The sequence below is a fragment of the Leiobunum rupestre genome, chromosome 3 (genome assembly GCF_980474605.1).
Source record: "Leiobunum rupestre chromosome 3, qqLeiRupe1.1.hap1, whole genome shotgun sequence".
NCBI classification, from domain to species: domain Eukaryota; kingdom Metazoa; phylum Arthropoda; class Arachnida; order Opiliones; family Sclerosomatidae; genus Leiobunum; species Leiobunum rupestre.
Genome location: NC_143386.1, coordinates 72,182,872 through 72,206,510, shown reverse-complemented (window position 1 = coordinate 72,206,510; position 23,639 = coordinate 72,182,872). Strand labels below are relative to the sequence as shown.

Here is a 23,639-nt window from a genome sequence, read left to right as displayed (position 1 = left end):
ATGAATACATTTAATTTAGTGCTCGAGGAAACCACGTTTGTTTAAACGGTTTATTGTCTGGGTTTCAAATAAAGGCCAGCTATACAAAAGGTTTTATATATTCATCACTGAGCAGGGAGCACTAAGCCCTGGAGAGGTAATAATAATGTGTGTTTATTTTCAAAAAAATCAGCATTTTTACAAATAGATTGTACAACGACTTTTAAGCCTGAGCGAATACATACAAAAAAATCCTAGCCGTTAACTTTATACAACAAAAAATAAAAAATAAAACAATTTGAGAAAGAGATAAAAAAAATAAAAAACTCTATACAAAGGTTTTAATTTTGGGAAAATATAAAGGATTTGGCGCCATTTTTAAACAGCTTAAGAGTTTCAGTTAGGGGTGGATACAGTTCGTTAAAGTTTTTAGTGGCTTTATAAAAAATTGAGTTTAACTTTAAATTTGTTCTGGCCGACGGAATTTTCAGAATATAAGATTTTCTATGATAATAAGTGGGCTGCGAACTTAACTCAAAGACGTTAAGCAGCGTTCAGACTATGTGAAAATATTACGTTAGCATCGGTCGTGTCCTTTTGGTTATGTTGGTCGCGTCGGTTCGTTCATTTCACTGTTCAGAAAGGAACCAACCTTGCACGGAGATTAAATTGAAATAATTTTTTATCCACCTTTGATTGGTTATAGTATTTCGATGGTTCTAAAGGTCGCCACTACCTAGAGTCAGCGCTGATGAGGCATAAGGCTAATTGTCTGCTATGAACTTTTTGAGCTTTAAAGGGAATAGAACCTCGAACGCGTTCTTTATGGAAGACCCCATCAATTTCCTTTATTCACTTCACAATCAGCGATTATCAGCGCCGCAGGTGTGAAAAGCCATGGGAGGCAGCGGACAATATTGGAACCCTTGGAGGGCGACAGAAATAACAGAGGTTATATTCCCTTTAAACAGAGACGCCATCTAGGCAGTCCGCAACGAAATGAAAAAATGTAAACGACACGCGCGAAAATTTAAAGTCTCTGTTGAGAAGTCTGAACGGTGTAAGAAATCGAAAAAACCGACACGATCGACGCAAACTTTATATTTTCACATAGTCTGAACGCTGCTTAATGTATACTATTTGTTAGAGATTTAAAAATGAAAACCAGGCTGCAATAGTCATATAATTTAAAAATATTTAATATATTAAAGGTTCTAAATATGGGTTCAGTATGTGCGTAGTATGGTTGATTGTCAAATATTCTTACGCCCCTTTTTTGGAGAATTAGTAATCTATTGAGGTTGAAAGTAGTGGTGTTACCCCAGATGGAAATACAGTAACTTACTCGGGAGGGAAATAGGGCGAAATAAAGTTGTAATCGGATGGGTTTGTTTAGTATTTGGCGGAGTCTATTTAGGGTATAGGTACTATAAGAAAGTTTTTTGGCTAAGGTATCTACATGAATGGTCCATTTAAGTTGAGCATCAAAAATGAGGCCTAAGTATTTTAAGCCGGAAACCTTTTTTAGTGGGGAATTACCTATAGTCAGAAGATAGGGACAGTTTTCAATGACTTTATTTTGGGCGGCAAATACCATAGAGACTGTCTTGTCGATATTTAGCTCTAGGTAGTTGTCGGTTAGCCATTTGTCAAGTTTACTTAATTTAGGGTTTAGGGTTCGAATAAGGTAGTTTATGTTGTTCCCTCCTTCTAAAAGTAAGGTATATTCAGCGTAAAGCGTCAAGCAATTGTCTTGGAGTATGTTTAGCATGTCATTTATGTATAGGTTAAATAAAATAGGGGAGAGAATCGAGCCCTGGGGCACGCCCTTAAATACAACGCGGGGGGACGACAAATTATTGCTCAATTTTGTTTGACTTGAACGATTTGTTAAATATGATACGAGCCCTTTTAGAGGAATACCTCTTATACCCATTCTAGATAGCTTCACTTATAAACGATTTATGTTTACCCGGTCAAATGCCTTTTTGAGGTCTAAAAAGATACCTATAGCAATTTCATTTTTATCAAGATGGTTCAAGATTTTTTTATACACGTGTCCCAGGGCCGATTCTACTCCACTACCCTCTCTAAAGCCAAATTGGTGATCATAGATTAGATTAAATTTGTTGCAGAAACTCGTAAGTCTACAATAAAAGCAAGAGTCATATAACCGCGAGAACGCCGACAAGACAGTAATGGGCCGATAGCTATTAGGAGAAAGGACATCACCCTGTTTGTATATTGGAACAATTATGGACTTTTTAAGTAGACTGGGGATAGATTTATTAGTTAGCTAGCGGCCAGGATAGTTCTATAATTTGCCTCAAATTCCTCACCCCCCCCCCCCTTGTTTTGAGGAATGGAGTTGGAAGCTGCGCATGTGCCGCAGAATATTAGGGACGAGGTCTTTTTACAATCAGGACGTTACAAGCATGCGCATTTCAGACTGTATACCAGGAAAATGGGGGAAGATAAATTGGGGCTGCAAGAGATACTTCCTATAGCCGGTTTCACAGTAATTCTACCGCACAGGACCTCTACAGGGGTTAAGTGCTCCCTGCGCTGAGCAACCACCTGGTACACCATTCCCCCTGTCCCCAAAGAAAGTCCTTTAATGCCACAAATATAATACAGAATAATATGAACCTTATTTCCATTTTTAGAAAACGGTTACGATATGCGTTGCTTTAACCTTACAAAGTAAACTTTAGAGCTATTTAAAAAACTCGACTCGTAAGAATTTTCAAGCTCGATACGTTTCAGGGCTCAACGTTTTAGCTCGTAGGTTGATGCGTTTATCAAGAAACTAGCTTGACTCGTTGCTTGCTCACCAAGAAATTAGCTCGACTCGTTGCTCGCTCACCAAGAAACTAACTCGACTCGTTGTTCGCTCGATATGACATAGGCTCGGCTCGTGAATCGGTTCGTTTTATTCTGATAAACGAGCCAGTTCTAGAACTCGGCTCGATAAGTTTTCGCTCGATTCTTATTCTTATTCTTAGCGATCGTTTCGGTTCGATTCACGTCGCGAGTTTGCTCAGCTCGTTGACACCTCTAGGAACGATATTTAATTATTAATTTATTAAATCTCGTACTAAGTACAGAGATTTTCTAATTTTCAATACGGTGTTTTTTACCTTTTTTCGTTATTTCACATTTAGTAACACTTGAACAAACCCCCCCCCCCTTACCGCTTTACGTAATTTGTGAACAGCCCTATATCACAATCCATTTTAATGCTAATGACCGTCAATTTTATTACTTTTTGCTATTTTGACTTTAAAATTTCATACATTTCTAAAGTTCAATTGTATTTGAATGTTAGTTAATTATAGACAAATACTACCTTGGTTTACAGTCCCGTATAAGAAACTATCAAAGGCCCTATAAAAACATTATATCAAAATGACGTTCACTTAATTTAGTTCCCTATACAAAACGGTGAACAATTAGTTTCATGCCGGAATTTTTTAATGGTTTCTAGTATCTTCGAGGGAGCTGATCAATAATATGCCGGGTAGCAGACCGACAATATTATGGCGTAATCAAGATAGCGCCAGTTGTCGGAAGAAAACGTGATCAGTACTCTCTAAAAATTAATCAAAAACACCGTTGCCATCTTAAAATTGAGGGTTACGTAAAAAACTTCTAAACGTAACTCCCTGAACAACACAACCACAGTAAAAATTCCGAAACTTACCTCAGACAATCGTTCTATGGCCGAATATACGGCATTCCACCGTTCCACTATTGCCTTTACGTCCAATTGTTGAGGGGAATGTTCTTTGAACTTCTCCGTCCACTTCGGAGAGCGAGGAAGGAAAGAAATGCACGAGCTTATACGCTCTATCATTTTCTTGGTTTTCTTACACTTTTCTATCGCACCATTTACTACGAGTTGGAGAGAATGAGCCATGCATCACTTTCTAATCCATCTCTTTTCGTAATTAATAATTTCATCTAACAGGTCTGTAGCGTTTTATTTCATTGCACCGAGTGACGTAAATATTACGGAGCCAATGAAATACCGGGACTTTTTGATTTGTTTTAAGCGGCGGAGCGTTGGGGGGGAATTGAGATAAAAGCGAAAAATCGTCTCGACGTAGACATTTGTTCTTCCTAGTTTACATACATACATTTTTTATTATTGTGTTTCGCAATTTAGTACTTATTTTCTAATTTATAATCGCATAATTACCTTTCGGGAAACAAAACACTAGAGAAATTTACAAAATTATGAAATAAATTCAATATAGGGGCAGGGGCGGCGTTAGGGGTAGGAGACCGACTATTGTTTGTTTTCACTGAGGCCCACAAATCAAATTGCGGGGGGCCACGAAAGGACCTTTTCAAGTCAATTTTAATAAAACAAAAATATTAGAAAATAACATTTTAAAATAAATTATTATATTTTCGGTTTATACATAAAATTAGAAAAACTTAATATTTAAGTATATATATAAGGGAGCCTACAATTGAGGAGCAGGGGCCCAAAATTGATACACGTTATTAGCTTATACACTTAAAAATCTTCCGGCGCTCCCCCCTCTCTGATAGGGAGTAGGGTCTGTCCATTTCTTACTCTTTGTAAAAGACCACTTTTTGCGTTACCTATTTTTGAACAGCGACTTGTTAGACTGATGTTATAGCTCCCTTAAACATAAGAAGCTGAACCTTTAAAGTATATGAAAAGTTTCAACCTTCGTTTGTAATTTAAGGTTCTTCGACAGCCTCCAAGTGTTCAGTGGGTACTTCGTTGTTACGGTCGGATGCCTCGCCCTCCGATAGACGAGATTCGAGTTCAATTTCCTTTGGCGTCGACAACTCCGACCATATTCAACGCTTTAGTTATTTTAGAAGCGTTATCGGCGCAGATGCAAGATACCTGAAATGATGCAACTAGTGGGTTTCACTCTTTTAGTGCCTGAAAATATTCTAAAAAATTAAATCTAACCGTAGATGGATCTAGCCCTACTTCTTCCAAAATAGCCATAATTTTTTCAAAATATTTTCACCAGTGTGACTTTGTGGAAAAGGACAGAAAGCCAATAGCAAATTTTGGAAATTCCAATTTTCGTCAATAAACTGTACTCGACAGCCGATTACAGACTGACGCTGCCTACTCGACCAAATGTCCAAGGTTAAGTGCACTTCTTTCGGTTTGAGAGAGGCGAGCAACACCTAAAACAGTATATTTACGCTAACATTAAAATTATGTCTCAACACTTGGGCGGCCTCCTCACCTTCATTTTGGGAATTAAAACCTTTCCAACTCTTTCCTCCAAATCTCGCACAATGGTGCGTCTCGAAGGGACCGTTAGTCAACTTCTTCGATTACCATTTTATAACCTCGGTATTCGACCACCGAAAATGGCACTCCGTCAAAAGAAATCCAATCAATAAAAGCTTTTCGAAAAGCTAATTGCCTGGGAGAGCTCTTTGCTAATTTTGGAACTTTCTTTTGACGACTTTTTGGAAAAAATTTCAGTTTCGCTTTATTTTTTGCGCCTTTTTCACGAAGAACCATTTTGTGTACATGCTATAACATAAAAAAACAAGAACTTTATCAATAAACTTTTTGTAAGAATATAAATAGATACTACACCTTTGAGTGACGCTCCCAATTGGTCGCGTTACAGGTAGGTACCCTGATATTTTTATCACAATATCTACATTTTCCTATCGCTGTGATACTTGGCAAACCATTATCATTTGGTACACTGCCAATATACTCAAAGTGATCTTGTATATTTTTGTTTCCGAAATTGCCGGCGTAAAATTTTGAGGAAAATTTAGTATCTGTAACCATTTTCTGCACTACTTGAGGCGAGGAATTATCTTCGGAACAGTTTGAAAAACTTTTAGATGTCGATGGTAAATTTTCCTTAACAGACATTCTATACACGAACCAAATTAACACACAAGTCATATTTTATTTGAAGAAAATTAAAGCAGAGTTTAAAAAGCTATAGAAGTAGACTATCAATGTATATTTTTATTCAACAAGCCAGGATTCCCAAGTTTTCGATGTCGAAGATCGACATTTTGAAGATAGTGATGGAAATTTTCAAGGTCAAGATTAAAATTAGCCAAAGAACAATACTTTGATCCCCCATGTTTAGAGGCTTGCGCCGCCGCTAAACGCCGCCGCCGCCGATAATTTTGAACGCGCCGATCCCGCCGCCGCCGATTGCTCGAAAATCCGTGCACGCTGCCGCCGCCGCCGATACAAAGAACGGCGCGCCGCTGTTTCTTTTTTTCTTTATACAATTTTTTTTTGGTATATCAAGCTTGGTTTTCATTTACGCGAAATAACTACATGTGAACACGACGTCGAACGTCAAATTTTAGTTTTCGGATTTCGGTCGACGCAGAGCAATAGCATTTTCATTTAGCGTCAATAGATTCCAGCATTGCTATCTTGGCTATACACTCTTTTTTTGGGAATTTTGCTGGGCGCGTTCATGTTGAGTTTACCCCCCTTAACCCCCATTCTCCATATCCTGGGACCAAAGACCCGAGCCTAGACCCCCCACCGGTGGTTCCAGGTAGTGGCCGACTAGCGGGCGGCCAAAAAAGGGGTTGAAAAGACCGCGAAAAAGAGTGTATAGAGATAGTCACTAAAATAGCCAAGGCTTACCCATATTTTAATTATCTTTAAATTTAAATGTTGCTTGGTTTATCGATATCTTTTCTAAAATTGCATTATAATAATCAGTGGCGGACTGGGTCTAATATTTTTTGGTTGCTAGGAGACGAAGGGTCCCATTTTTAACAACTATAACGCTACCATGTTTACGGAGGCACACTTCATGAACGGTCCATGGGATCCACGCCATCGGGCAGGTTACCTCTATGGCCAATCCGAGACTGATAATAATTTTTACTTTAAATTCAATAAATGAAGTATTATTTTGATATACTGAATTTTAGACGTCCAATACGTTTATAAAATCACATCATAATACCTTAAATTATATTTAAATGGGAAATAACATCAAAACAGCAATATGTATGTTCACCGTGCGATGATAACCAAAAATTATATTATTCGTAAATCGGATTTATTTCTGATTGGAATTTGCAGAGCGTCAGTGGCATAGCCAGAATTTCGTCAAAGGGGGTCCAAGAATGTTAATATTAAGAGTGGTGTCGAAAAGGGGGTGTCAATTTAGTATAGTCAAGGTAGGCCCAGTGGGTTGACATTAAACCCTCCTTGTCTACGCGTTATCGTGGAGCACGACCAAAAAAATAAAAAGCCAATATCGAGCCTTCAACCGAATTTTGACCCGGCATAACTGCGAATAATTTAGGATGTCGTTTGACGTCAGGCCAGTGGCCTACCTCGGAAGGACCATGGACTAATTAATGTACTTCGCACATTAAACCATTAAAACAAACGTTTTACAAATTGAGCCAGTTCCACGTGTTTTCCAGCTGCTGAGCTACATTTGTATTTTCCCTCCCCTCACCACTTTTCCTTCTTCCCCGGTTATCATTAGTTAGTTAGTTCCTAACTCCGCCGCCAGAGCGCACATTTAACTATCGCCCGAAGCAAATATTTGGGAGCGGGGCGTCCCTGTGCGAAGTACATTAATTAGTCCATGGAAGGACTAGTACGAGTTGGTATTTGCCCTTGCCCTTCTGGTCGCGTGTTTTTTAAACTGTCGCTACAAGAAATAGCTCTAAAATTTATACAAACGCCGGCGTACGCCGCCGCCGCCGGTCATTTCGGCCACGCCGAAGACGCCGCCGCCCTAGGCCTAAACGCCGCCGTAAGCCGCCGCCGCCGGTATATTTTGGGTCAAACGCCGCCGCCGACCAATATCAGATCGGCGCAGGCCTCTACCCATGATCTACAAAAGCGAAACTTGACGATACATATTCCCAACTTAATTCGTAGACCATTTGACTAGTTGGTTCAGCGGCGTGGCTAAGACACCAGAGGCCCATCCGCGGATATCTTATAAAGACTTAAGTCTTTTTCTACTGAGGGTTCAGACATTTACCAAAATCCCGTACACTTTGTCTAAAGGCGTAAAATCTTTTAACTCTCTCTATTTTAAATTAACATTGAAATCCCAAAATTACTCCAACAAATTAATGACAAAATAGAGAAATCTCTAAGAAATTCCGTACTCAATAATGGCAAGTGTCTGACCCCTCGGTTTCTACAATGTTTTTCTAAAGGAATTTAAAATCTGGGACCCTCTCGCAATGCGGCTTCTGCTTAGACCCTAGTTACATCACTATGATATACTAAGTATCATGAAATTGCGATCTCCTGATTATTATTTCAAATTACGGTAACTAAATAATTGATTTTCACCAATTAAAATAATACCTTACCTTTTTCGACTGTACGAAACCTGAACTTGACTTATAAGAACTTCGGAAAACAAGATGAAAAACTTCACTAATGATCGCAATTGTCAAATAAACAGAAACTTTCGTAAAATTCGTTCAAACTTGAGAAATTCTGAAATTTAACTACGACATCCAACTACATGTACTAAATCGTTACCAGAAAACGTTCAGGATCAACAATGAAAATTATGATTGCTGTCGCCCTATATATATCGTCACTTAATATCAAAAACCACGTATCTGTTTAAGATTTGTTTACAAAGTTATGTGGTTTTGGAATTAAAAGCTATATATAGAGATAAATTAGAATTTGAAGTTAGTCTCTCGGACTATGTACAGCCCTGTCCAGAGGCTGCCTCCGAACATCGCGGAGATAACAACACCACGATCGACTAAAATAATGCTAAGTTTTAATTTAGTGAAATTTCCATTTTTAATATTGTTCCATAGTCGTTTATATATTCATTGGCGACACCGACTATTATTAAAAGATTTTGGTGTTCTGCATTAATTCCTAACATTTGGTTGGGACAATAGAAACCATCATTCAAATGTAAAACCGTTTGCACGACGTCACATAGCGCCGTTCACGCGCTTTGAATCGGTTTCAGGCAAGTGTGAATGCATTGAAAACCACTAAGCAAGCTTTTGAAGCTATTTGGAGGTGGAAGTGTGACCAAGGTTTTAAAAAGGATGGTTATATAGCCTTTCCAGTAAAGTTTATTTCAAGAATCTTCAGGTTTTTCCGGGAATCGCATATGAACAGTTTGTTTAATCGCTGAATTGATCAGGAGTCGTTTAAACCGACCGAGACATCCCTCCGCTGTCTATAACTTCGCGTGCTGCCCCGTAAGTGGTTGGCAGTGAACGCGACCTAATAACCACTGTTTGAGTTTTTTCTGACTGTGATGGAAAAGAGCGAGAGACTTCGTTTGCGATAACCTGTTTGAAGCGCTGTCAGTGGCTCCCATTGAACCAGGCAACTTTTGTCCAAGCCGTAAGCGGCTGTAAATTGAAAGCGTCGCTCCTCCGTATGTAATTTCAGCGGCTGCCAGTGAACGCGTTGCTCCTTTGTTTGTAATTTCAGCTGCTCCCAGTGAACGCGTCGCTCCTTCGATTGTAAATTCAGCGGCTGCCAGTGAACGCGTCGCTCCTTCGTTTGTAATTTCAGCGGCTGCCAGTGAACGCGTCGCTCTTTCGTATGTAATTTCAGCGGCTGCCAGTGAACGCGTCGCTCTTTCGTATGTAATTTCAGCGGCTGCCAGTGAACGCGTCGCTCCTTCCTTTGTAATTTCAGCGGCTGCCAGTGACCCAGGTGACCCTTCGTTCGCCCCTTAAGCGGCTGACAGTTATCGCTTCTCCCCTTCGTTCGCGCCGTAAGCGGCTCCCAGTGAGCGTGATCTCTTTTCGTTGGGGCCTTAAGCGAAGCGCTTCTTAGCCTAGGATGGTTTGCTTGCAGTAGTGAGAACAGTTATTTCCAGTGCGAAATTCAACTGTCTCAGATTGACCAATATCTCTCTTCTATATGCATAATCTACTCTACGTTTTCAATAGTTCATTCCCAAAGTGAGCGAGTTTTTCCGGCTTGAACGCTCACGTTATTAAACTGACAATGTGATTTTGCCCAGGTCTCTAACAGTAAGCTCATTCCCCCCAAAAAATGAAATCATTTATCTTATTGGTTCATTAGTAATTCTAACGAGATATAAATTATACGTTTGTTATTTTTGGTATTTTTATAGAAATTGAAATTTGGCAATCAATAGTTATCAAATCATTTTTAAATTTGGTATTGAATAGTTATCATATTATAATTAAAATTTGTTATTGAATAGTTATAAATTAAAATTAAAATTAAAATTTGTGATTGAATGGTTAACAATTTATAATTAAAATTTGGTTTTGAATAGTTTTAGTTTATTATTAAAATTTATGTTTGAATAGTTTAAGTTTATTATTAAAATTTGGTTTTGAATAGATTTAGTTTATTATTAAAATTTGGTTTCTAGTAGTTTTAGTTTATTATGAAAATTAAGAATTAGAAGTTACCAATTAAGGTATCAACAAAATTAATTAAACGGCATTGAAGTAAAATCAAACGAAGTCGAAATGGAATCAATATTTTTGGGTTTTCACTTGTATTCAAGAGAAATCTTTTGAAGTCTATATAAATCAGTTGAAATCTGAGGAATCAGATTACAGGTTATCATAGTTATAAGTAAAAGTCATGGGGACATTAATTGATATGATAAGTTATAAGTAGTACAAAGGTTTTCATTCTGAATTTCCTTGCGATAAAGCTGAAGTATCTTAGTTAAAAGTTCCAATTCTGCCCTAGAAACAAGTTAAGAAAATTAAGAAAAACTTCCTTTATAATTACATAAAGACTTAGGACCCCGTTTTTGTTTAAGGTGATAGACAAAACCTATAAATGTAGCGAAGATGTGGAGAACGCCTGGTCCAAATCCACTTCCGGAATTAAGTGAAATAGACTTGGCAGCTTGACGTTTAACTGGAGAAACTGCTTTGATATCAGGAACCAGGTTTTTATTTGAAACCAAAACAAGCTTATTAATTTTTGTTGTCCGAATAATGCAAGTAAAAATGTTTCCCACGCACCACCACCTACCACTAGTAACGCGATAATTATTAGCACCCCGAATTCCAGGCAATTTTGGGTAACAGATATGAATACCTCACCTGGGGTAGGGGTGTTCATCTGATTGATTTTGCTATGAAGAGATGTGCTAAAATGCATTTAGAAGTAGAATTACGGTTTCATTTGTTATACAAAATCTGGTTTAGCTACCTCAATTGATGAGGCTGTGGGAGAAAAGCAGTTCAAATGTATGCAAGAGCTGGTCATGGGTATATTTGAATAAGATCATGTTAGGTTCGTTCAAAGACTTACCTCAGTTGTACTTTCATAAACAGATGTAAGAGAGACGGGTAATGAGATTTTTCTAGGAACCTTGGCTCTAGTTTGATATATTAACTTTTTTCTGGTTCAAAATTATGTATTCTATTTATATTAAAGGATTCCATTTGTTAAAATATAGCATCCTTAACAAGAGTCAACTAGTAGTCCGTGGCGTTAGCTTCAGTTTTATCAAAATATGTCACTTCCGGTTACCAGTACCAAATTTTACATAGTGAATATATACCCCCTAAGCAAGGCCCTAAGGTTCCAAAAACCGCCGGGAGACATCTCTCAGTGGTTGCTGACCCCCACCTGATGACGTAACCTTCGTATTTTTAAGCACTCGTATCTCATTCACATGTTATCCGACGTTAGTTTATCGTATATCAATTTGAATATACTCTACAACATCGGTATGCATATTTTCGATAGGACTAACGGTAATTGCTATATACAGACACAAAATTCTGATGACGTCATCAGGGGGTCAGCCACCACTGAGAGATTGACTCCCGGCGGATTTTGGAACCTTATGCACTTTGCAAAATTTGGTACTGGTAATAAGAAGTGAAATATTTTTTGACTAACGACACGGACTATAGAGTTACGTCGAGGTTTCCTAAAAGACTGTGAAATTTCAAAAATAGAAAAGACTGCAGCCATAACTATTAAGTTGAGCACGAAAAATAAAAAACTTCCGCCACTACACACGAAAAAGGGTTCAAAATGATTTTCCATTTAAGTAAAGAAACTTTATTTTCACCGTTAATTTAACGGTAAAAAATCCAATTTTGATTTCATCATAACTTAAAATATCCGATTATCATTAAGTACGGTAACACAACATTACTTCGACCGTTAATTTAACGGTAAAAAAATCCACTTTCATTTCACCGTAATTATAAATGTCAGATTACTGTCAAATGGCAAAACAAAAATTTTACCGTTAATTTAACAGTACAAAAATCCAACTTTTATTTTACTGTAATTTTAAACATCAGATTACTGTTAAATTGCGCAACATTAATTTGACCATTTAATTAACGGTAAAGAAACACAAGATTCATTTCACCGTAATTTTACCTAACACATTACTGGTAAATATCACAACATTAATTTGACAGTTAATTAAACGGTTAAAAATCTCAGTTTCATTTCACTGTAATTTTCAATGTCAGATTACTGTTAAATAGCACAACATTAATTTGACAGTTTTTTTAACGGCACAATTTGAAACAATCGTATTACTGTAAGTTTAACTGTGTAATAACCGTTCGGTTACGGTAATTTCTGTGTAGAATAATTGCAGAATTTCCTTCTTTACCCTTCAACCGCCACTTCTGACAGTGAATCTCACGAGCCTGGCAAAAGGTATTAGCGATGGCTATGGTAGTTAAATAAGTGTTCGTTTATAAAGAAAGTAGAAATCTACCTCTGTTTAAGGGGCTGAAAACTCTCATCTTGATTTTATAATATTGGGACTCTGAGTAAATATCATTGCTTTCCCAAATTAAAGAGCCGCGAAATATCTTCTGCGATGCACGTAAACTAGTTCTCATAATTTGATATTAATATTAAATTGCTGGGGACTCTTTACATACTGGGACAACGGTATATGAAGTAACATAGAACTGATGAAAATGTGTTTTATTTGCTAATGCACACGGTCGAAGACGTACAAAAGACCAACAGCGTAGGTTTAGGGAAACTAAAATACATTTATTTCTTAAATTAAACCGACACGCCGTACTTCTTGCAAATACATTCGGCTGACATAAATATCACTATTAGCCTAGCGGATTATTATTATTATTAGTTTCTTCGTAGAATAAGATCTTTTGCCTATAAGATTAAAATTAATTGCAGATTCGAATAGCTTTCTTTATTTATTTGGATACTCAGGTAATTTCTGCGAAGCTCGAAATTTAAACAAAACTAGCTTATTAGTTAATTTAAAAGCTTGGATTCAAGTTCTTATGAAAAACCTAAACTTGAATTTCAATTATCTCGTTAATGTTTGCATTTAGATGCACAACCTTAGGCCTACGTCATGAAGCGACTTTTTAAAGCCATTAATTCGTGAAATCTAATATTAAATCGAATGTGAAAGCTAAAAAGAGATCCGATTCGAATGTAAAACCATGCTCGAAGAATGAAACTTTCAAATTGAATAGAATAAATTCCTGACATTCGGTCCAAAACGATCCGAACCACCGAATCTGCGTCCCGACTAAATTATCAACTGCATATACTAAGACTTGAGATTGTCCTATATTATCTTTCAAAAGCTGTTTCCAAAAAAATATTTTTACTCTTCCAAATAACATATTTTAATCCTTAGATTTTGAAAGCAGTTACAATTGGTCTTAATTACAGTTTTAAATTATATGGGTTAACGTAGCCACATTTAAAAAGGTTTAGTTTTGGATCTGAACTTTTCGAGCGTCAGTCACAGTTATTGAATGTCTTCGAAACCGTTCTTATTTAGATTTCGCCAACTCAACTACAATTGTCCAGCTCTTAAAACAGGAGAGGTCAATCTCCCCCCCATGGCTATGAACCTTCCCGTCAAATTTACCTACACAATCTATTATCTTGAGATCGAGATTATTCGCATATTATGGCTCTAAATTGCAAATTAATCTGTGTTGATTTAAAAGATTTAAAACTTTACCAGCTACAGTTTGCGAACGAAACGAGTCGCTACGAAGCGACTATGATCTAGCGTCTGCTGTTGTAGTTTTCGACAGCAACTAAAATAGAGCATAGCGGTAGATTTCAATTGCTAATACTCAATCGTATACATGATTAAAATGCCAAATCGATTCGATTCGATTATTTATAAGCCTCGGTGATAATTTGGAAGAAAACCTGAGTCAGTTTTTGATACTGCACCATTCAAACCTTTTTTCAATTGTATTTGTTTTAAATTCTGCACCCCTTAAACCTTAGTTCAATTGCATTTGTTTTTAATTCTGCACCCCCAAACATATGTTCACTTGTATTAATCTTTCGAATTCTGCAACCCCATTCCGAAACATTTGTTCAATTGTATTTTTTTATTATTCTATACCCCCCGAAACATTTGTTCAATTGAATTTATGTTTTTAATTCTGCACCCACACTTGAAACATTTGTTCAATTGAATCTATGTTTTAATTTCGCACCACTACCCGAATCACTTGTTCAATTTTATTTATGTTTTTAGATCTACACCACTAAAACTTTGTTAAATTGCATTTGTTTCAAATTTTGCACCACCAACCAAAACATTTGTTCAATTGTATAAACAAAACGCTTCTTGCTATCCATATTAGGGGAAAAAACTAAAATTTTCGAATAAAATGCAATGTTCTTATCACGATTAAATAAATAGAAGCGTCGGTACCTGGAATTTCTTAAAAATGTATTTACAATTTGAGGAAATAAACCAGTATTTCATGTTTGTAGGTTATTATAAACCCTAAAAACGTTTGTCTTAATTAAACAATAAAGCAGAAGAACAACCATTTCAACAAAAACTAATTAATTCACCCGATTGTTCAAAATAAAATTAATTTAAAAAAATATATAAAACGTCGACTTTGGAGTTGAGTTATTCTCAATAATGCTAGTAATTTGCAAATATTGGTTTTTGAAATTGAGTCGTAATTTCAACATAATAATATAATAATAATAATAATCAGCTAGGCTAATACCCAAGGCACCACCCTAGGCCTAAGTCATCATGCGACTTTTGAAGCCCTTAATTCAGGTGGCCGGGTTACAATGCGTAGGAGGGTGGTGGCAAGCCCTGCATGCACGAGATCGAGCCAACAGCTCCCTACACTAACTATTACCGTTAACCTCAACAAGTTTTTATGGAAGGGGAAACCGAAGACCTCGGGGGAAAACCCCTTAAACCAGTGGGGAGAGAACTTGCAAACTCAACGCAGAAGGAGTTGTTCCGAGTTTGCACCCAGTGCCACAAGCTGGGATCGAACCCGGCTCCTCTTGCTGCGAGGCGAAAGTGATAACCACTCCGCCACCCCACATCTGGCATAGGAGATTAGTAGCTACCTTTTTACTTGACGCTTTGCCAATTTAATATGTCGAATGCAAGAACTCATTCGTAACAAAATTAATTGATAGAGTTCGTTTTTTCGTACTACAATTTCAACTTTCAATATTAACTCTCTCGGTTTATTTCATTTAATTTGATATGGCCTTTAATTTTGGTAAATGGACAGAAACACTTACCTTTGAATGCAGAAAAACTCGATATTTTCCTTTGAGATGGGTAGCACGAGAAGGATAAATTCTATGGCCGGCATGATCTCCCGATTTGAACCCATGCAATTATTATCTTTGTGGACATCTGAAAAACTTCGTTTCGAAACCTGAGTTCCGAGATGTCGAGGACTTACGGCACCGCATAATTGATGGGTGTGAGACTATTCGTATTACACCCAAATTCTTTAAAAACGTCGTCAACCATTTTTACGACGTTGTCGTTTGTGTATTAGAGCCCAAGGTGAGCATTTTGAACATTTGTAAATATTTCATAGTGTGTCCTTGCTTTTTGCGTATCACTCACTACTAGGGTCTAGTTGATGTTATCATTATCTGGCAAAATTTAATAATTAGTCAATCTTTCCAGCTTAAATTTAATAAGTTCACAATCTGGATGTGCATACTTATGAACGACTCTCAATGATCTATTGATGATCGACAATCTGTTTATCACTTTATCTCTACAAAACAACCGATAAATAGATGAAAACAAGGAAGAATAAAGATTTCAGATTTGGGTTGATTTCGAGGTTTTTTAAGCCGATTTTTGAGAGATCGTAACTCTGAAATGGGGCTTTTAAGAACCATGGTTCATGAGACATTTTAAACTCATAAGTGTCATGTTTATACTATTTGTATAATTTAAAATGTACCGCGCGCTAAGTCTCACATGCGAGGATTTATTAAATAAACAAGACGTACGACGGTCAGAATACACACAATCCTTCTAATGTGTTAAGTTTGTTTTGAGCTATTCACAGCAACCTGCCACGCCGGTATCACAACCAAAATATATCCACGGTCACACATATATACATATTTACACTTATTTGTTACTTCTAGTCATACTTTGAAAGCATCGAAGATACCTTCAATCAGTGTCACTCTTATTTTTTACTTCTGATCACACCTATTTGTTACTACTAGTCAGCCGTTGAGTGTCACACTTATTTCTTCTGCTTAATAATAATAATAATCATAATAATAATCAGCTAGGCTAAAGCCTAATACCCAAGGCACCACCTTAGGCAAAGACTAGTTCGATCCGATTCATACTTATGTCCAAAAACCTTACTAAGAATTAAAATTAAGCAACGAAATTGCAATTCGAGGTTATATGGAAACCACAGCTATTCAAAAATATAACTTTCATGAAAATCGGACTTAAATTAAGGAACTTTATGTCGACTTTCAGGCGGAAATATAAAACCACGAACATTGGGGTCCCGTAAATAACCCCGAAAACTATACTTAAATTTAATATTTACTGATATAACCGAAGTTGTAGTTCAGATGAATCCTAACCTATCCAATAATATTTTTTTTAACGTTACCGGACTTCATTTTTAACAAAATATCAACCACACAAAGCCAAACTACCGAAAACGGTAAATTGGGCAAATGCCCAACTTCTTGGGCTTCGATTTCAAATCTTTATGAAAGGCTATCAATGGCGATGCATGTACATTCGAACGAGATATCATTGACTCTTCTAGCCCTAACCGTTGAAGAGGGATGCGTGACACGGCGGCATCGGCATCGGCTACACTGTACGTGAGACTAATACACACAAATCCTTAGGATTGTGTGTAAAAACCATTAGATAGATACGTTGGCTAGTGACAAGATGTTGTTAAATTGTATTCCGCAAAATATATTAAAGTTTATTATTAATTGCTAATTTAAATAGTTAATCACCACCACCAAACATTACAATAAGGACCCATAAAACACAATATAAAAGTTTTGGTACTCGTCCCCGTAACACCCTGTATACGATGTATATAAAATAAGCCTTTCTAACGAATTTTTATAATTGTAGAAATGAAAAAATCATATGAATTTATATATTTGTAGAAATAAAACAATTTCAAATGAATTTATATTATTGTAGAAATATAAAAAATTCAAATGAATTTAAATAATTAAAATATAATTATTATTAAAAATAAAAAAATAAAATTAGTTAATACAATTGTAGAAATAACATTTCAAATTAATTAAAATCATTGTAGAAATAAAAAAGGTTAAATGACTTTATGTAAATATAAAAATAAAAAATTTGTTCTTAAAAATATTCAGTTAAATGAATTTTTTTATATTTTCAATATTAAAAACATAATCATTTCAAAAAGTTGAATAAATTAAGTATATTCCACTGAATGATATAATTAATAAAATATATTCAATTGAATAAAATGATTCATAAATATGTTCAAAATGTTAAATTAAATAAATCCACAAGAAATATTTAATTAAACATATTCATATTAATGAAGTGTTCAATTAATTATTTCATTTGGCAAAATGTTATATATCTTCACTTTCAAAACTATAGTTTTTCTTTTATGATTATTAAAAATAATTTAAGCAAAAAAATGGTGTTCCCATTTTCAAAAAACAGTAGGCATTAAACGTTAAGCTTTGGGACACAGGCGTGGTGCTAGAAAATTATTCTTAGGTTTGCCCATATTTCAGAAAATAATAGGGGTGGGGGAGGAAATGGAATGGAAGTTTAAATAAATCATAGATTTTTGGGTGGGCCGGGTCCGTTGGCCAACCACTAGAACCGCGCCTGTTGCGTCACTACACTATTTTACACACAAAATAAATAGACCTAAATGTTCCGTTCTATATAGAAATTTATAGACATGCGTGCTACCATTGATGGCTTTTCGTATTTTATGTCCCTGATTCTCAGAATCTAACCAATAATTTGTTATGGGGACATTTGGAAATTTTACTTATTTTTATTTTTTTTAACAAAGGTTTCTATCCAATTAAATGACTGTCTCTATGTTGTGTTAATAATAATATTTAAAATATTGTTATATTTGGAAAAAATGCCCAATACACGTAGGTAACCTTTAAAAAAACATCTGAAAAACCGACATTCTGGCTAGATATTAAAAAAAAACATTCGTGGAACATTTTGCTGTTACTAGATGAGAAGAAAATATACTACCTATACCCATACATAACCATAATAGCGGTGGCACATTTTGGATTGGAACAAACTTCATACTCTGTAAACAACGGGAAAATTTGGTGCATTTAGTCTATTGGGTGTAGAAAATATAAGAAAGGTTTCCGTATATGTAATTTTTATGTGAAAGTTCGCCGTTGTGGCATTTTTGTACTTTTAAACCTATGTAACTGTATTTGACTTAAGTAAGAATTAAAGCTAGCTTATTTATCTTACAATGCGAATCATAGTGTTCTCAGTCTCCAGAGACGTAGAAAAAGCAACTTTTATTACTGCTCCAATTACTTGATCTGAGAGAAGTGGTATTGCAGTCAACTTGGGTGTATTCGCGTGTTGGGGTGGGGCGGGGTGTGTCAGCAGATTTTGCAGTTGGAGTAGGTTCCGGGGCTCCGGGAATTTGCCTTTCATAATTTTTTTATTATCACGTGAAACTTTTATATGCATACAAGAATAAGTACAGATAATATTTAAATATTTTTCAGAGCTCTGTATCGAAAGAATATCACAACAGCCTCTAAGTTTCCACAATATATTAATTTCAAATGCTCCCGACTTTATATGTTTTAGGACATTTACAGAGATTTTCACCGAAGGTTTGAGACTAAATTAGGCAAATTTTAATTTATTCGTATAATTTTTCCAAATTTTACATTTTATTTTCCGTTTTTAGGTAAATTTTTTAATTCCTTTGTCTGCGTAAACCCTTCGTTTTCTCTATTATTAACAGAAATTCCACTTACGGATTTTCTAGTGGGACTAGGCAGTGGTTCCTCTGTGGTTTCTAATCGCGGTGTTGGAATAGGTATAGGAGGAAGTGGTTTTTCATCAAGGTTCCTAGAAAAATCTCTTATATGAACTAGAGCAGCCATAGAAATCTCATAATCTGGCAACACTGCTCGTGAAGAAAACTAATTAACGTAAACAGTGTTACCAATGTGTGGTAATTTTCGTGTTTTTTTGGCTGAGTGGGCTAAAGGGATTTTTAGGTGAAAATTATTAATTTTACCCTTTTTTTTTTAGAAAAACTACTATTTCCAAAAATTATCTAGTTTATCTATTGCATATCATCTACAGATTTTTGTATTTTGTAAATCATTTTAATAATATTTGGTATTTCTCGGCTGACTTTTGGGAGACAGCGCGGCTAAAATCGTTTTGGGGGGTTTGGTATGGTTTGCAAATTTTGTAACTCCAGCGTAAAGTTGAGTTTCCAGATAGTATTATCATGCATCATGCATGTCGATATTTTCAAGCTGGTTTCGAGGCGTACTACAATTTCAACTGCGTAGTACCATAAGTAACACAATAACAATAGGTATGACCATTAACGAGATTTACAACGAGACAAAAAAAGATTTTTATCAGCACAAAGCCCCCTAGTGTTTAAAACACCCAAGACGAAATATCTGGTTTCGGATAGATTGGGGGAATATTAGGCCAAGCACTATATTAGAACTACGCCTATCATTTTCGAATTTAGCGGGAAACCGACTAAGCTACTAACCAAAGATTCGTTACGTAGTGGCATACCTAGACCCTTTGACGCCCGGGGTGGATCACGAATCCCGATGGAGGCCTCTCCCGCTAGTTTTGTAGCTTAAAAATCTACCTATGTTACGATAAAAGATATGGCTAAAAGACGGTGATATTGTCTCATCTACAATTGCAAAAATTGTTCTAGTTATTTTCTGATTTCTATGGTTGTCATAGATTTATTAATGAAAAACCAGATCAACACACAAACATGTCTGGTAGTCCTGTTAAATTATCGTCTGCTACTTCAATTTCCTTCAAAATCAGCAAAATAGGAATAATGTACGTCCAGTGAAAAGTAACTTTTCTTTAAGCTTTTTCGGTATCAAAATTCAAGATTACTCTTAAAAAAAAAAGCCAACGACACGCTAATAAACGGTACAGAATTCATATTTAGAGCCAATTCTGGTTGCGTTGCGAAGATGTAAATGTTTTTAGGGCTTAAACGACTTACGGTCGTTAGTACAATAATATGGTTTTCGGGACCGGGCAGCACTGCCTCTCGTGTAATTTTTACTCCTCAAACATTGGCAACACTGAAAGTGATTAATTTACATACGTAACACCATGAATCTATTTAACCCAATAGATTCATGGTAACACGTTGGCGTTTTCTGTGCTGTGTGGCTATTTCAAATTAAGGTAATCTTCATGATTTCAATTTTAAAATACATGTTTTATATTATAATATATTAATTTAACTTAAATTTAGGAAGGCTATACAACTAACAAAGTGTTCCCAGGACAGTGGTAACTGGTAGAACAGATATCGTGGACTCCAGTGGACTCGTGGTTCATTGTAAGTAATTTTAACTAAGGCCTATTATTAGAAAGGTCAGATTTCTTTAGCTCCTCAAAATTAGGCCCCTAAAAGTAAATCCGAACTTTTTAGAACACAACAACCTTACTAAAATCTATCTGCTAGGCTACAAGAGTTAAAATATTTTATTAAAAATTACCAAGGCTTACTACCATTGGTAGTTGTACAATACATTTTTTGTAGCTGAAATAAAATTTTAATTAAATTATCTTACCTCTTGTTCCTCTTTAATTTCCCTAACAATATTTTATTACATGTGAGTGCACATCATTAAAGAAACTGAACGTCGGTTTCTTTAAAGGGGAACGGTCAAGCTTTAATCAGTTAGATAGCCCTATAGCCCATTAAAAAACTAAAATTTATAGCGAAAACCGCATCAAAAAATATTGAGTGGTTAATTTTTAATAAAATTTCGGGAAATCGAAAAGCGCGCGTCTGCCGCGACACCTGGTGAGAAGTCGGTGAGACAGAAAAACAACGTAAAAGCTCGCGCTGTTGAAGACACAAAAAATATGTTTTGCACGCGCGGTGCGTTCCAGTTGTAAGAGACTTAAGCCTAAATTGCGCGATTTTAAAAGTTAGGATAGTTCGCAAATCGCTCATACGGGGTTAGGGGCGCTGGCGGCAGCCCCTAAGATGGCGGCGAAAATTCAAACCCAAACACCTGGCGTTATTTTTCGTTTCAACTTTTTGGGCCAAAAGCTATTTTTTCAAGACAAAAAAAGGTACCTGTTAGTATATTTAACGACTTGTTAATCTTTTGATACGGAAATAAGGCCATATTTGAAAAGCTTGGCCGTTCCCCTTTAATTATAAATATAAATATATGAAATTATATTTTTTTTGTTAAGGTACCTCAGTGGAGGTAGCAATAAGTAGATTTTGCCTAGGAGCAACAAACACAAGGAGAACGCAGCTAGCCTTTAAACACGCTAACGTGAATAAATTAATTTATCTGGCTAAGGTACCAGAGTGGAAGTAGCCGTTATGTTTGTTTTAAGTACACCGCACAAGTGTGGTTTATACTATTTTGTTTTCTGGGAGTTGGGTAAATGAATTATATTTTTCTGACTAAGGTACCAGATTGCAGGTAGCTACTAAGTTAGTTTTAAGTACACCACACTCGTGTGGTGGATATTAATTATTTTTTGGGAGTTGGGCGAATAAATTATAGGTACCAGAGTGAAGGTAGCGACTATGTTTGTTTTAAGTACACCACACATGCACACAAGGGTGGTTTATATTACTTTAAGTGCCCTCTTTAAATATTTTGTAGCTTTGGGCTAAACAAATTGCCGCCATCTCTTTGTGGTGGCCTCATAGCATTGGACATCAGCTGCCGCCTTTCGGAATGCGGCGCCCCTTGGCTGCAGCCCACTTAATCCAATGGATAAGGAGGCCACGATTATTTTTTTGGGGGACATTTAGGTAAATAAAATAGTTGAGTCGGCTAAGGTACCAGAGTGGAAGTAGCGACTATGTTAGTTTTAAGTACACCACACGGGTGTGGAGGATCATAAGGGGGGTGGGGGACCCCTAAGAATGTTTCGAAATATACATTATCCTTAGGTATAAATAAATTCATTCTTGGTAAAATATTAAATTATTGTATTAAAATGTTTTGGAAATAATGATCAATTTTTACTTCATTACGTTTTATCTAACACTTTGTATTTAATATCATGTTTTTTTTTTCAGGCGCCTTATGTTTGTTGCCCCTCTCAGTGAAATAGTATGGTTTATTTACATAAATGTTCTATAATTTCCAGATCTCTTACTTATAAATGTTACTCTTAATTACCTCGTCTAGAAGAATGAAAGTGTGTAGTGGTCTTCCTTATGTGTTGGTATATTTATTACTTTATACATATTTTATATTTGTGATGATAACAACGTAGTATAGTCTAGTAATTTAAAGAATTATGACTAAAAGGGAAAATTTCGAAAAGGAGAGAGATCTGGTAATCATTACAAGCCTTTGTTCAAAATAATATGGCAATTGTATTTTCAGATGAAACTCGTGCTCCTGCAAATGTTGATGGCTATACTAGTTATATTTTTGTTTAATTTAAATGTTAAATTGTTGCATTAAAAGTTATTTACAGAAGATATGCAGTTGGATTTGTTTAATACCAAATAGAATATGGATCATATTTTAAATTTATAATTATGATGTATTATTATTATTATTATTATTATTATCATGTAAAGCAAATGACACCAAAGTAATTACCCTTTTTGTTAAAAGAATAATTTTAATTCACTAAAAATGTCATTTACAGTTCAGTTGCTTAACATGTCAATGTGTGATTGAAATAAGACAGTTTCATTTAAATAAATCATAGTTCTGTAGCTTTTATACGGTTTGATTAAAAATTGAACTTAGTATTAGCGTGAAATGTACAAATACACAATTAACGGTTTTTATGAATTTAATGTTAAACGTTGATTGAAAAATGTAGGTTTGAGAAATGGGCAATTTACAGTTTGAAAATATCTAATTTCACTGGTCAATGTGCAATTGATGTTATTATAACAGTAATATGAAACATGTCTCAACCGTTACTTATACTTCAAAATCAATGTAAAATAACTGTTATTTCAACGTACACTCTGTTTGAAAAGTCTTCGACAGCTGAAATTTTTGCCCTCTTTTTAATTCTGCTAGAAAACTATAATAGATAGTTCGATGAAACCAATTGCAACTTTTATTTATTTTCCAATATCTTTCGTTATTTATTGGTTTCGTCCGCCAAAAA

The 23,639-nt window shown here is 35.7% G+C and overlaps 1 protein-coding gene across 1 annotated transcript in view; it reads left to right on the top strand.

Annotated features, from left to right (window-relative positions):
• Positions 1 to 20,739: 20,739 nt before the first annotated feature.
• Positions 20,740 to 23,639, top strand: part of LOC149954559 (uncharacterized) — a 42,136-nt gene continuing 39,236 nt past the window's right edge. Inside the window, exon 1 of the mRNA XM_090167633.1 lies at positions 20,740 to 20,859. The gene's annotated coding sequence lies outside the window, so the exon portion shown is untranslated. The remainder of the gene's footprint in view (positions 20,860 to 23,639) is intronic.